The 13006-nt window shown below is 42.3% G+C and overlaps 1 protein-coding gene across 2 annotated transcripts in view; it reads left to right on the forward strand.

Annotated features, from left to right (window-relative positions):
* The window catches only part of CORO1C (coronin 1C), an 81260-nt gene that overhangs the window by 8561 nt on the left and 59693 nt on the right, over positions 1-13006 (forward strand). The window contains exon 2 of one of the 2 annotated variants that reach the window (XM_081251799.1): positions 8034-8275. The exons of the other annotated variant lie outside the window; for it this stretch is intronic. The gene's annotated coding sequence lies outside the window, so the exon portion shown is untranslated. The remainder of the gene's footprint in view (positions 1-8033; positions 8276-13006) is intronic. 2 annotated transcript variants of the gene reach the window in all.

The raw sequence follows: 13006 nt of genomic DNA on the forward strand, positions 1-13006 counted from the left end.
ACAGTGTTTTATTGATCCCTTTTTGTGTCCTCAGTCATGTAACCTGACCATTAGGATGTGGTCATGGTAAGGATTTATCTTGGGTGTTTCAAAGACCAATTAATATCGCAAAGGTCAGCCCTATTAAGCCATCCATATATGAAAAGGCTGATTTTGACAGGAACAACATCCAGCCAGTACTGGAACTACAGACAGGCATAATGAAAACCCCGTGGCATTGGCCGAAGTTGATCATTACTTCACAGAGTGTTCATTCTATGTCCGGGGAACCAAGGCAGCCTGGTAATCTGGGCACCTGGCAGTTTGGTGTAAGAGCCTTTTTTGCCCCATTGTGGACTCAGGTGTGTGTCCCATGTTCTGACAGTTGCTGAGGCCTTCATTCTGGATGAACAAAGCTGTAGTTTTTCAGTTTCATGAACAGCCGTAAACACACATGGGAAGGGAAGTGTTGGGAGTGTGAAGCCTTTGGGGGTGTATTTCCACTCTTGACATTGTCAGGGCTCCCCCTCTGTAGGACGAATGTTTACTCACCATTATTTGCTTACTTCACATGAAAGATACTTAAATTCCTTTTCATAATGGTCAAGCATTCTTTTCTAGTTAAAGACTCTAATTCCTTTCATTCTTAGGAACTTAAAGAATTGAGGCTGGTTTACTAATGTAAGAACTCAAATGCTGCCTGAGCGGTGACTGAGAAACACACATAAACTTGAGCTTTCATCTCCGTTAAGCAGAAGGATTTATTAGGAGACCGACTAGTCACTTTACAAGCTAGACGGTGAATTAATTTTGCGGTTAGTAGTGTCTTTAGCTTAACAATGTCATCCGAGTTTTTCTTGGCAAGCAAGAGAAAGGCCAGAGCCAACAAGTGCTGGCCACAGCTCTTTGGGGTGATATTTAATAAGATGCATGTTGTCTGTTTTAGAAATAGAGTAACCGTCCCTTAGGCTCTCTCTCTTATGGGAACCGCTGTTGCTTTACAGTGTTACATAGGAAAAGGGAAATTGGAAGTATTTATTTATGTATTTATTTATTCATTCATTCATTCATACATACATACATACATACCCTGAAACGTCCCTGGTCTTCTTATGCAGTATAGCGCTGTCGTGCATGCACTGGGCTGAATTATTATACATTGTCAAGCGGAACAAATGATACATCTTACCTGCAAAGGATAGTTGTGAGCCATGTGGCTCTCTAACCATGAAAGGTTGAGAGCCGAGAGGCAGCTTCTGTTTTGGAGGCAACGTGTGCATTCAGTCCCCAACCCAGGGCTGGGTTGTGTTCCAAAGTCTAACTCAGTTATTTGGAACTGAGAAGGCATTTTGGGGTACAGATTCAGTGTTACAGTGGTGGGTAGGTTCCCATCCTAGAGGAAATCTGTTTAATTCACAGCACAGCTTTTTAAACTGTTAATTATGATAGCTGAATTCTGGATCTTGGAAGCTGGGAGTCATGTGACAAAGAAGGATGGAACCCTGCTCCACCCCAGATGCCTGTCTGTGTAGGCTGTGTGGCATCCAGCAGCCTCATGCCACAGCAGCCCTCCAAGTTCATCTTCCTTCTCTCTTTACTTGAAGCTTCCACTCCCCTGGTTAAGCTGATCTCCTTTAAATAGTAGTCGCAAAGCATATGGTTCAAATTCATTTCTGCTAATGCGCTCCTGGATGGCTACAGTTCCTACTAGACTAGCACTGTTATTCAGTGCTAGAAGGACTACGGGCTTTGTCTTATTTCACTCATGTCTCAACCCTTTTAGAGCTACAGTGTTAATATTTTTACAAAGGAAGCTCCTTATTGATAAACATCATCTCTCTGAAATGTTGGCATGTAGTCAGTATAACAGTGTTTCAAGGGGAAAGTTGAAGGAAGGCGAGTGGGGTCAGACAGAGCCCATATAGAAGGCTAGCCCTGGTTCCTGGAATCGGGAAGGAGCCTTGCCTGCTTTAGAAAGGTTCCTCCTGTAACCTCGAAAACAGTGAATCTGCTCAGCTTTTTTCAAAATACACAGGATCCTTTTTTTTTTTTTTCCTCTCTTTTCATTTGACAAACACAGCTTGAAAGGGTCTTATGTTTTAGCAGTGACTTGGTTTCCAGGACCTTTGAGAAGTAGATCAGGGCAGGGTAATGGTTGTGAGTTGGGGGCAACTTGTGCTGGCCAGAGCTGTGTGCTGGTCCCCGTCTATATCTCTGTCCCTTTATAAACTCTTACCACAAAGCCCCTTCTTTCCTCAGAGGGAAATAATTGATCTTTCCTTTTTGTTATTGCCTCTTTGAAGGGTTAGTTTTTAAGAACGTCTTATTCAAGCATTTTATGATGCTAAGTGTGATAAGGATTAGGGACTTGATTTTCTGATGCAGTTAGAAAAAGTCTTGTTCACAAAGTTAATGGCAGGCTTAATATTTTGATTTACTTTTAAACGGTATGATAGTTTTAAAAATACGTTACAAGCTTCTTCTAGCCCCCAAGTATGTAATTCTTGACGCTGAATTCTCTGTGTGGAGCCTGAGCTCTGCGGGGGTTGAGAGGACAGGGTGGTGGGGAGTCAGTGTCTCTGGGACACTGGGTCGAGGCCCTGCCCTAGGGTTTGCAAAATAGCACTGGGCTGACTCAGAGGAGGTGTAATTGGGGAAGAAAGAGCAGTGTCAGATGGATAAGGGAGATGGCTCAGATTGTCCAGGGTCATGAGAACAGAATACACATTTATACGGTGTAGAGCTATAAAGGTAGCTGGAAGTGTAATTTGTGGGTGTCCCTAACATTATTGATTTCTGTGCTATTCCTAATTACATTTTGGGTTAAATGAGTAGAAATTTTAAGTAAACATAAGTGTGGAATTATTATTTTCCATTGTGTGAAAGTGAACACTAGTACGCACTCTATGCCACGTTCCGTGAAGGCAGAGAATGTCACAATGTTTTTGTGCTTCCGTTTCCAAGCGGGCTGCATGACACATGGTAGGTACTCAGTAAATGTTAGTTGAATAATTGAATTTCAGTTTTACATGGTACACTTGTGATAGTGATTGTTAGTCTTCCCATTTTCCTAGAAGATGAAAGGAAAAGAGGAAATTTTCTGTGGTGTAGAAGGACTACTGATTGTAAACATTTGCCTAGTAAATTATCTTATGATAAGCTAGTCATCATTTTCATTTAAATAAGTGTGTTAGCATATACACACATTTATTTACTGAAACGTTTTATCTGTAAAGCAAATTTTGGAGTTCTGGTTATTTAAAGCGTGAATTCTGATGAAAAATAGGGTGGCATCACATATTGGTACTTTATTGCAAATTTACCTAACTTTTTTTTTTTTTTTGCTTGCGGTACGCGGGCCTCTCACTGTTGTGGCCTCTCCCGTTGCGGAGCACAGGCTCCGGACGCTCAGGCTCAGCGGGGATCTTCCCAGACCGGGGCACGAACCCATGTCCCCTGCATCAGCAGGCGGACTCTCAACCACCGCGCCACCAGGGAAGCCCCTAACTAACTTCTTGAATAAATTGAAAGTACTGGTGGCATGGAGTTCTTAGGGCTTTGATTTGTGGTTTGGTTAGCAACTGCGACTTCAGAAAGAATCCATGAAGGAACGTCCTAGTGGAAGTGTGCCTTCAGCTGGAGAGTTTTTGTCAAAACAGATATGGGAAGAACCCTAATTTGTATCAAGATGAGGATTTAAAGTTAAGGTAGCCCTCGAAAAAGCTGAGTTTCCCTTTCTTGTCGTTCTCCTTTCCTCGAGTTTCTTATCTTTTAATCGACTGCCTGTAAAGTGTCTGCATTGGACACTGAGGGGCCCCTAGGCCCAGCCCCAGGGGAATCACAGGGCAGGTCTCAGCTCATTTCAGTGGCTTCTGGATCTCCAAGGATTTAATGTGCTTGGGTTCATTTAACTTGAGAAATTGACAAGAACCAAGTACATTAAGAAAGGGTGAATTGGGCACCCTTTCAGCTGTTGAATCATTTAGGAGTTCATTTGTGCAATATTAAAATTCGAAAATCTGTAGGCTTTGGTTTGTATCTTATTAGTAACATGTGATCACAAAAAAAGAATCATTTTGTAGCTGCACTTTTTTTTTTAAATAAATTCATTTTATTTATTTATTTGGCTGCGTTGGGTCTTCGTCTCTATGCGAGGGCTTTCCCCGGTTGCGGGGGGCAGGGGCCGCGGGCCTCCCACTGTCGCGGCCCCTCCCGTTGCGGAGCACAGGCTCAGTAGTTGTGGCTCACGGGCCCAGCCGCTCCGCGGCATGTGGGATCCTCCCAGACCAGGGCTCGAACCCATGTCCCCTGCATTGGCAGGCAGACTCTCAACCACTGCGCCACCAGGGAAGCCCCTTTGTAGCTGCATTTTTGTGTGTGTTATTTCTGGCCGTTTTTAGAGGTTCCTACAAACCATACATGTAGTTTGTTTGTTGTAAATGTAGTTTTTTAGAAGAGTACTGTTAGGGGTGGGAAGCCCCTGATCTTTCCGCTAACCTTCTACTCAAAATGCTTAGAAAAGGACTCTTCCTGCTTTCATTTGAGGCGTATGGAATTTCCCTTTTAGTTACTATTATGCAGTCCAATTAATTTAACATGAAGGATTAAGGACTATGATTTTCTTTTCAAATCTTTATCCAGTTTGGAGGGAAATTGGATTTGGGATGGTTAAGGTTACAGTTTTACCAGCTAAGGCTGGTAAAAGCTTCTAGTAATAGAGAATTCACTCCCCAAATACTTAGCCCAAATGTTTCCTCCTGAAAGTGAGTTTTGTTTGTCTCCACTTCCCCGGAGGTATTTTCATTTTATTGGTAAAAGGAGATGTGTGGCACTTTCCCCCTAAAGAACTGAGACCTTCAGAAGGTGTTGGGTGGTGGTAAAGTATTTATTTGGTAGTAACTACATTTCCCCCAGTTTCTTGTATTCTGTTGTAGACACTGATAGTCTGAGTTTTTTGTTTTTTTTTTTTAGAAGAGAGGTGTGCTGATAAGGAAATAGTTTGTAATTTTACCAAAAAGGATCAGACAAAACAAAACAATTCGTCTGAAGGTGCAGTAAGATTTCAAGAGGTACAGGCACACCTCATTTTATTGCACTTCACAGATACAGTGTTTTTTACAAATGGAAGGTATTTGTAAACGGCATTTGCGCACTTCATGTCTGTGTGTCACATTTTGGTAATTCTCGCAATATTTCAAACTTTTTCATTATTATACTTGGTATGGTGCTCTGTGATCAGTGATCGTTGATGTTACTATTGTAATGGTTTTGGGGCATCACAAACCACGCCCATAAATAAGATGGTGAGCTCAATAAGTGTGTTTTCCAACTGCTCCGCTGTCTGGCCATTCCCCTGTCTCTCTCCCTCGCTCAGGCCTCCCTATTCCCTGAGACACAACAATGTTGAAATTAGGCCAGTTAATAACCCTACACTGGCTTCTAAGTGTTAAAGTGAAAGGAAGAGTATTATGTCTCTCACTTTGAATCAAAAGCTAGAAATTATTAAGCTTAGTGAGTGAGGCATGTCGCAAGCCGAGATAGGCTTACAGTTAAGCTTCTTGGGCCAGTTAGCCAAGTTGTGAATGCAGAGGAAAAGTTCTTGAAGGTCTCCAGTGAACCTGGAATGATAAGAAGCAAAGCAGCCTTATTGCTGATATGGAGAAAGTTTTAGTGGTCTGGAGAGAAGATCAAACCAGCCACAACATTCCCTTAAGCCAAAGCCTAATCCAGATCAAGGCCCTAACTCTTTTCAATTCTGTGAAGGCTGAGAGAAGTGAAGAAGCTCCAGAAGAAAAGTTTGGAGCTAGCAGAGGTTAGTTCATGAGGTTTAAGGAAAGAAGGTGTCTCCATAACATCAAAGTGCAAGGTGAGGCAGCAAGTGCTGATGTAGAACCTGGAGCAAGTTATCCAGAAGATCTAGCTCAGATCATTAATGAAGGTGCTCACTAAATAACAGATTTTCCACATAGATGAAACAATCTTCTACTGGAAGAAGATGCCACCTAGGACTTTCATAGCTAGAGAGGAAAAGTCAATGCCTGGCTTCAAAGCTTCAAAGGACAGGCTGACTCTCTTGTTAGGGGCTCATGCAGCTGGTGACTTAAGTTAAAGCCAGTGCTCATTTACCATTCTGAAAATCCTAGGGCCCTTAAGAATTATGCTAAATTTACTCTGCCTGTGCTCTATAAATGGAACAACAAAGTCTGAATGACAGTACATCTGTTTACAACATGGTTTCCTGAATATTTTAAGCCTACTATTGAGACCGACTGCTCAGAAAAAGATTCCTTTCAAAATATTGCTGCTTGTTAACAACTCACCTGGTCACTCCAGAGCTCCGGTGGAGAGGTACCACGAGGTGAATGTTGTTTTCATGCCTGCTAACACAGTATCCACTCTGCAGTCCGTGGATCAAGAAGGAGTTTCGACTTTCAAGTGTTACTATTTAAGAAATACATTTTGTAAGGTTGTAGCTGACATAGATGGTGATTCCTCTGATGGATCTTAGCAAGGTCAATTGAAAACCTTCTGGAAAGGATTCACCTTTCTAGATGTCATTAAGATCATTCATGATTCATGGGAAGAGGTCAAAATACCAACATTAATAGGAGTTTGGAAGAAGTTAATTCCAGTCGTCATGGATGACTTCAGTGGAGGAAGTAACTGCAGATGGGATGGAAATAGCGAGAGAAGTAGAATTAGAAGTGGGGCCTGAAGATGGGACTGGATTGCTGCCATCTCATGATAAAACTTGAACAGATGAGGAGTTGCTTCTCATGGATGAGCAAGGAAAGAGGTTTTTGAGGTGGACTCTACTCCTGGTGAAAATGCTGTGAAGATTGTTGAAATGATAACAAAGGCTTTAGAATATGACATAAACTTAGTTGATAAAACAGCAGCAGAGGATCAACCCCAATTTTGAAAAAAAAGTTCTAGTGTGGGTAAAATGCTATCAAACAGCTTTTCATACTACAGAGAAATCTTTCGTGAAAGGAAGAATCAATTGATGTGGCATACGCCATTGTTGTCTTATTTTAGGAAACTGCCGGGAATTTCCTGGTGGTCCAGTGGTTAGGACCCTGTGCTTTCACTGCCGAGGGCGCGGGTTCAATCCCTGGTCGGGGAACTAAGGTCCGGCAAGCTGCGCAGCATGGCAAAAAACTAAAAAAAGAAAAGAAAAGAAAAAAAAAAAGGAAATTGCCACAGCTACCCAACCTTCAGTAACCACCACCCTGATCAGTCAGCAGCCATCAACACAGAGGCAGGACCCCCAACCAGAAAAAAGATTATAACTCTCTGAAGGCTCAGATTAGATAGTTGGCTTTTAACAATAAAGTATTTTTAAATTAAGGTGTGTACTTTTTTTTAGGCATAATGCTATTGTACGCTTAATAGTGTATAGCTACAGTATAGTGTAAACATCACTTTTATATGCACTGGGAAACCAAAAAGTTCTTGTGACTCGCTTTATTTTGAGATTTGCTTTATTGCGGTGGTCTGGAACCAAACCTGCAATATCGTTGAGCTGTGTATGCCTGTATACTGCTGCTTTTTCTATAGGATGGCTGAAAGTTCATTTTTTTATTTTAAACAGTGTTAGTTTCATTTTCAAATAGCCCGTTCAATATGTTTTTTGTTTTTTGGTTTTTTTTTTGGCTGCGTTGGGTCTTCATTGCTGCATGCAGGCTTTTTCTAGTTGCGGCGAGCGGGGGCTACTCTTGGTTGCGGTGCGCGGGCTTCTCATTGCGGTGGCTTCTCTTGTTGTGGAGCATGGGCTCTAGAGCGCAGGCTCAGTAGTTGTGGTGCATGGGCTTAGTTGCTCTGCAGCATGTGGGATCTTCCCGGACCAGGGCTCAAACCCGTGTCCCCTGCATTGGCAGGCGGATTCTTAACCACTGTGCCACCAGGGAAGCCCCTGTTAAATGTGTTTACCTTCGGGCTCTGGGCACCTCTGTGGGCAACTACCTTAATTTTGAAGCCATGGGTCCAGTTATTAATCTGAAAAGGCACAATAAGTAATTTAAATATTTTCCCTATGTTTTTGCTCTTTTCAGACACCCTACTTGTAAAGAGAAGGCTCTTGGGAGCTGCTCCTAAGAAGTGGTTCTTCGTCCTGTATTGACTCCCTGCCCCCGTGAACTTCTGTGTCCCAGTGTTTGTCGCAGCAGCACAGTGACGTTGGTGTGAATAATTGATTGTGGTGTCTCCTCCTGGAGACTGTCAACTTCTTGAGAGCCGGGCCCGTTTCCTTGCTCACCATTGCATCTGCAGCGTCTAGCATCACGCCAGGCGCACGGTCAGAGTTCAGTAAATAGTTGTTGAATAAATGCATGATGAGTGACTGGGATTAAAGACCTCTTCAGCATTCACAGTCGAGTGTATGTGTTATGTGTATAACCCCGTGGGTGCTGCTAACTCTGTTCTCCTTGAATTGTGTGTGTTTTATTAGGGGATGTGGACTGGATCCCAGTGAAAGAAGCATTCTCTATAGATTTGTAGGCTTTAGATTATAATAGTTATATTAATAATAGGACCCTAGAAATAATTTATTTTAGTTCTCCTATCTTATAGATGAGGAAACAACCAACCATAGCACTAAAATGATTTAGCGGTTAGGTGACTGTGTCAGGATAAGCTAGTCTTGAATCCAGGCCAGAGTTATTCCTACTCTTAGCTCCTCTTGAAATATGGCCAGGGGTATGTTTATTTAATCACTGCTTGCCCAGGGTATAGGGTATTAAAAAGGGAAGACAGAAATTCTTCAGTTGAAGGAGATTACTCTTTTTTTGACATTGCTACTTTTGCTATGGCTAGCCTTATGAGGGTCTTCATAAAAATGCCTTAAAAAAAAAAACCACAAAAAGATCTTGGAGTCCAGTAATTTCATTTCCTGGTATAAGTATATTGCCAAAGAATTATGAAAATTTTATTCCAAGAGACACTCCATCTGACTAAGTAGTGGAAACAGACTTAGCAAGTTTGAACCGTCGTACACAGTGTGCTTTCCCCCAGTTGTTGATAAGAAAAGTAGGTCATCAGTATAGAAAGAGTATTTTGAAACACATTCGTCATTAATTTTTAAGTGAGAGTGCTGGGCCAGTCATGGGGGTAAAAGTTCTGCAGTTGGGATGAGAGCTCTTGGGATTACTTTGGCTCTTTGAAGAGAGCTTCCGAGCCTGACCTCCTGTGGGGCACCTTAGGGAGGGGCTGGCAGCTCAGAGGCTTCTACTCAGTTCCACCGCGTTGTCTGGGCAGGCAACGCCTGCTGCTGTCTGATGGGGGTTTCTTCAGCAATCCCTTCTCAAAGCTCCAGGGAGTGGTATAGTGGGTGTGTTTATAAAGATGCTGGTGATAAGCAGAAAACTGGGAGATAGAGGGATTGTAAACATGTCATCCTGACACATTATCTTCTGAAAAATCTGCTCTTCCTTTGAGAATGTAGTTAAAAAAAGTTCTGTCATTGAAGAGCTAGAGATGACCCATACACCCTTGTCATTTCCTGTGTAGTAACTGTAAAATTCATGTTGTGTCATTCTTCTTTATTTTAAGGGAGTTCCAGGCCCTTTTCGGGCATCTTTTAGTTGTAAAGGGTCTCTGTTTAATACAAGTGTGAGAGAGTCGATTTGAGGATTTGGGGTTTCTGTATTTAGGATCTTTATCTGTTGCTATTTTGCTGTCCATGTCACACTCATTTCTTTTTTTTTTAATTTCAGCCTCACTGAGTGTAGTTGACACACCGAGTTGTAAGATATTTAAAGTGGGCCTCGCGGTTAGTTGATGTACGTGCATAGCTCGTTTGGTCTCTTGTCAGACTGCATTTTCAGCAGTCACTCTCAGAGCTGCACGTCTCACTCTGTCATCGGGAGCAGGGAGCGCCTGTGTTGATGGCAGGCAGCCCCCACTTCTTTTTGTAACCAGTTCCTAAAATGAGTACAAAATTGTAAAGTGTGAAAGTCGGAGTCCTTTTCTTAGAAAGCTTTAAAAGGAGTAAAAGGGGCTTCCCTGGTGGCGCAGTGGTTGAGAGTCCGCCTGTCAATGCAGGGGACGCAGGTTCGTGCCCCGGTCCGGGAAGATCCCACATGCCGTGGAGCGGCTGGGCCCGTGAGCCGTGGCCGCTGAGCCTGAGCGTCCGGAGCCTGTGCTCCTCAATGGGAGAGGCCACAACAGTGAGAGGCCCGCGTACCGTAAAAAAAAAAAAAAGAAAAAACCTGTCCGTTGCACCTCACCTTTTAGAACTTGTTCTTGATGTGTTGATTCCAGCCTTTTAGGCATGTCGGTTCAGGCTCTTGGACAGTTGAGCACAGAGCCCTCTGGCCTAAGCCTGAGGGTTTTCAGTCAGAAGCAAAGATTGGTTTCCTTTGGCATAGCTAATGCACCCTCTCGTTGGTCTCAGCATATTTGAATGCGAACAGCCAGTTTGTGTATTGTATAAAGTGTGAGCCAAGCGCAGTTTCCTATTTAAAAATGGCACCAACAGGCCAGGTGGAACTGTGAGCTGTGGAGACAGCACTCCATGGAGCGGTTCTGAGAGGCCTCACTGGCTGACGTGGGAAAGCCAAACTGTATGTGTGTGTGGAGTTTATCGCTGAAAAAGTATGAAAGTTCAGGGGGTGAAAAGTTGAATTGCCCCATACTTTGTGGTTCAAGGTCATCGTGTCTCTCTCCGAAGTCCTTTATCTTTGGGCAAGTCACACAGTGTCTCTGGGCTGAAAATGAAAGGCCGGAACTGGTGACCCTTTTTACTCCAGGCTTCTGTGAAGACCCAGCCTGGATGTTTCTTGGTAAATCTGACTTGCATTTCTTTATCTTTTCATTCCAAGAAACGTTTAAAAACCAAAATGATAATGGGTTCTTGAGTCGAAACAAAGTGCACTTAGAGTCGGTATGCCTCCTTCTTGGCATTTTAACCTAGTACCTGGGTGGATAATGGGATGAAAGCGTTTGGAAGGCTATAATGAGCGTGAATTTTCGCCCTTTACTTTCGCCATTCTTGGTGTCATGATAAATTGAACCAACATAAGGGCTGTTCCATACTTGCAGTCAGTTGTCTTAAGTGGAGTGCAAACCTTTCAGCCTTAGCTGCTGTGTATGAGGAATGTTGTGTATCTATCTGACTTTCTGCTGTGCTTTATATAAAGCAAATTGTTGCATGCGGTCTTTTTTCTTCCTTCGTAAAACAACTTCTATTAAAGTAGGTAAATTAGGCGTATTTTTCTTGAGTATCTCATATATGAATCTGTTAATTAAGGAATTGGATGCAGTACAAATGATTTGTTAGGTGAACTCTTCAAGTGTCACTGATGAATTTTGTTTAAGGACATTCAAAAAAAAGCACAGCCGTCTCATATCCAGAAATGATGAACGTTGAATTTTTGTATTTAATCAGAGCACCTCCCGTATTTGCTTTCTGTGTCTGCTTTCTTGTGAATGTGTCTTCTACGTAGGCTTACACATTACCTTTCTAACTTCTTACAAAGAATTTTTAACTGTTGGCATTGCCATTGAAATAGCTGATTTCGGGACATTTGTTTCCTCCTCTGCTGTCCTGCTTGCCACTTTCTATTAAATAACGTGTCCGATCTCTCCCACATTAAAAAGGGCCAGAGAAGCATCAACTTAGAGGGAATGTGTTCTTTCCCTATTGGGACATTCTGGAGTCTCCTGTGGTTGCTGCTGGCTAGGGGACGTGCTCAGCCTCCTGAGTCCTTGAGTAATTGACGCTCTGGAATGGTCTCAGCTAATGTGCCGAGCAGGATTTTGCTGCGCGTAGGAGTTTTCCTGTATGTGTTCCTTAGCAGGATGTGTTTCCTTTTATACAAACCATAGAAGTGCATCTGCTGGAATCTTTAAACAGGAAAATGTCAAAATTGTCGTCATTTTTTACAAGATTGATGGAAGTAGACAGAATAGAGAAAAGGTAGTAACATTTATTCAGGTGTTTTGAGTATATTTTATTTGGTGCCATTACAGTATTGTAAACACCCTGTCTTGTCTACATTTTTCCCTCCCAACACCCATCACATTTCTTGTATGGCCTGTGAAATAAATTTTCTCTATAACTTGACTAGGCAGTACCATAAGAAGCACACCTTCACACTCTCCTAGAGGTTGAGGATGATCAACTGACTGTAAGATGGAAATTTTCTTCTGAGAATGATTTTTAGCAAACTTTACTCTGATGCTTATAAAATAAGTCCTTAAACCATGGACCTTATTTTTACAGCTTGTTCTTGGTTAAGATGTTTACCCAACATGTAAAGAAAATTTTAATCACTTTTGTTTCCTTAGATGAGCTGCTAAGTATTGTGGATCTTGGTAGTCAGCTTTTAGATTTTCTTTATTTGGAGCTGAAAACGAGAATATATTATCTACTCATTAGAAATTTATGTGGGAATGTAAAATTGGTGCAGCCACTATGGAAAATGGTATGGAGGTTCCTCAAAAAATTAAAAATAGAGCTACCATATGATCCAGCAATTCCACTTCTGGGTATTTATCCAAAGGAAACTAAATCACTGTCTTGAAAAGATATCTGAACCCCCGTGTTCACTGCAGTATTATTTACAATAGCCAAGGAAGTGGAAACAACCTAAGTGTCCATTAACAGATAAATGGATGGGAAAATGTGGTATGATGGAATATTATTCAGCCATTAAAAAGAAGGAAATCCCGCCATTTGTGACAACATGGATGGATATTGAGGGCATTATCCTAAGTGAAGTAAGTCAGATAGAGAAAGACAAATATCTTTTCAATATATCAGGGGTCCACAGCCTGTTAGGAATCAGGCCACACAGCAGGAGGTGAGTGGTGGGTGAGCGAGTGAAGCTTCATCTGCTGCTCCCCATGGCTCGCATTACCGACTGAGCCATCCCCACCACACCGCCTCGCCTCAGTCCATGGAAAAATTGTCTTCTACGAAACTGGTTCCTGGTGCCAAAAAAGGTTGGGGACTGCTGCTGTATATCACTTACATGTTGAATCTTAAAAATGAAAACAAAAACAAAACAAAACCCAAACTCATGGA

This window comes from Mesoplodon bidens, assembly GCF_964165515.1.
Source record: "Mesoplodon bidens genome assembly, chromosome: 13".
Lineage (NCBI taxonomy): Eukaryota > Metazoa > Chordata > Mammalia > Artiodactyla > Ziphiidae > Mesoplodon > Mesoplodon bidens.